Source organism: Cryptomeria japonica, chromosome 8 (genome assembly GCF_030272615.1).
Source record: "Cryptomeria japonica chromosome 8, Sugi_1.0, whole genome shotgun sequence".
NCBI classification, from domain to species: domain Eukaryota; kingdom Viridiplantae; phylum Streptophyta; class Pinopsida; order Cupressales; family Cupressaceae; genus Cryptomeria; species Cryptomeria japonica.
Window position 1 is genome coordinate 135,043,672 of NC_081412.1, and position 3,181 is coordinate 135,046,852.

The following is a 3,181-nucleotide window of genomic DNA, read 5'->3' on the forward strand; positions in this document are numbered from 1 at the left end:
CTCCTTCAAGTTTAGACTTGTCATTCCAGGAAATGACGGGTTACCCTATTCTCATACTCTTTTCTTCTTCTATTGTATACTTTATTTTCATAATCGTATGAAGATATATGTTTATAGTTTCGGTTTTAGCTACTCCCACAACTTGTGTGGGACACCTTACACATTTCTTGTAATACAAAAGGTATTTCTATGCAATATTTTGGTGTTATTTGCTTGAAATAATTGCATATGTGAAATAAAATTCAACTTTATGAACATGATGTGCACAATGAAGAAAATTTTGAAAAAAAAAATTGTGTACCTTTTTTCAAATGAAATGTGTAAGCCCTGTAATAGGCCAAAATTGTGTACCTTTCTTCAAATGAAATGTGTAAGGCCTGTAATAGGCCACCAAATTTAGTTGTAGAAAAATTTGGTAACAGTAATAAAAAGTGAGAGAGTTGGGAGAGAGTGAAATTGATAGAAGTGGTAAGGGAAGGTTTGGGAGATAGAAGAAAATATAGAAATAGAAGTCTTGTAGGGAGGGAGATATGTATAGAGAAAGAGAGAGATGAAGAGGGAAGATAGTGATAAGTTGAGAGGGCGAAAATAGATAGAGAGAGATGGAGAGGGAAGGAGAGAGATAGAGATAGGTGATATATACAAAAGTGGAGGGGAGACTTGGAGTGAGGGAGAGGAGGAGAGGTATTTAAAGAGAGGTCAGGTAGATAGAGATAAGTAGCTAGAGAGAGAGTATGGAGATGGAAGGAGGGAGGGAGAGAGATAAAGGGAGAGCTCGAGAGAGAGTGAGGTGAGATAAATAGTAGAATGGAGGGAAGGAGGTAGAGAATAAGGGGAGATAAAAGTAGATAGGGATTGAAAGAGAGGTAGGTAGAGAAAGGGAGAGGGGAGATATAGAGAGCAAGAGGGAAGATAGATACACATAGAGAGAATGGATAAATACATAAAGAGATAGGGGAGATAAAGAGTATAGATAGATGGGTAATTGATAGAGAGGTGGAGTAAATAATACCTCTCCTTGCCTCCCTCTCTTTGAATACCTCTCCTTCTCTCCCTCACTCCAACTCTCCCCTCCAATTTTGTATATCTCACATGTCTCTATCTCCTTCCCTCTCCATCTCTCTTTATTTCTTTCCCCCCTCTCAACTTATCACTATCTCCCCTTTTTCTCTCTCTCTCTCTCTCTCTCTCTCTCTCTATTCATACATCCCTCCCTCCTTCCCTCCACCTCTCTACCTACCCCTCAGGACACCATATGACCCCTTTTAATATCCTAGTACATGACATGACCCCTTAGGACACCATATGACACCTTACGACGATATGATGTCCTAAGGGGTCATATGGTGTTTTAACACATTTGTGGCCCCTTAGGACCCAATACAACTCCTAATGACACCATATGACCCCTCAGGATACCATATGACCCCTTAGGACACTGTATGACCCCTCGGGACACCATATCACCCATTAGGACACCATATGACCCCTAACGACACGATATCATCCCTTTTAACATTTTACTACACAACATGACCCCACCATATGACATCCTAAGGGGTCATATGGTGTTCTAAGACACATGTGACCCCTTAGGACCCCATATGACCCTTAACGACACCATATGACCCCTTAGGACACCATACGACCCTTTAGGAACATATGATGTATGAATAGGTCATATCATGTGCTAAGGGGTCATATGGTGTTCTAACACATGTGTAGCCCCTTAGGACCCCATATGACTCCTAATGACACAATATGACCCTTTAGGACACCATATGAATCCTTAGGACAATATGATGTCCTCAGGGGTCATGTGGTGTTCTAACACATGTGTAGCCCTTTAGGACCCCATATGACCCCTAATGACACCATATGACCTCTCAGGACACCACATGATCTCTAACAACACCAAATGACCCCTTATGACACTATATGACCTCTCAAGACACCGTATGATCCATTAGGACACCGTATGACCCATAACGACACCATATCACCCCTTTTAACATCCCTGTACATGACATTACCCCTTAGGATAACATATGACCCCTTAGGACACCATATGACATCCTAAGGGGTCGTATGGTGTTCTAACACACGTGTGGCCCCTTAGGACCCATATGACCCCTAACAACATCATATGACCCTTTAGGACACCATATGACCCTTTAGGACCATATGATTTCCTAATGGGTCATATGGTGTCCTAAGGGGTCATATGGTGTTCTAACACATGTGTGGCCCCTTAGGACCCCATATGACCCCTGACGATACAATATGACCCCTTAGAACACCATATGACCCCTTAGGACACCATATGACCCCTTAGGACACCATATGATGTCCTAAGGGATCATATGGTGTTCTAACACGTGTGGGCTCTTAGGACCCCATATGACCGCTAATGACACCATATGACCCTTTAGGATCCATATGACCACTAACAACACCATATGACCCCTAACGACACCATATGACCTCTCGAGATACCATATGACTCATTTTAACATCCTAGTACACTACATGACCCCTTAGGATGCCATATGAGCCCTATTGATACCATATGACGTCTTAAGGGGTCATAAGGTGTCCTAAGGGGTCATATGGTGTTCTAACACATGCATGGCCCCTTAGGACCCCATATGACCCCCAACGACACCATATGACCTCTTAGGACACCGTATGACCCCTTAGGACATCATATGATGTCCTAACAGGTGATATGGTGTCCTGAGAGGTGATATAGTGTCCTGAGGGGTCATATAGTGTCCTAAGGGGACATATAGTGTCATAAGGGGTAATATGGTGTTGTTACAGGTCATGTGGTGTCCTAAGGGCTCATGTGGTGTCCTAAGGGGTCATATAGTGTCCTAAGGGGTTATATCAGTTCATTAGGGGTCATATGTGGTCCTAACGGACCACACATGTGTTAGAACACCATATGACCTATTAGGACATCATATTGTCCTAAGGAGTCATATGGTGTTTGAAAAGGTCATATGATGTTGTAAGGGGTCATATGGTGTCGTTAGGGGTCATATGGCATCATAACAGGCTACACGTGTTAGAATACCATATGACCCCTTAAGACACCATATGACCCATTAAGATATCACATGGTTTCCTAAGGGGTCATATGGTGTTGTTAGGGGTCATATGGGGTCATAAGGGGCCA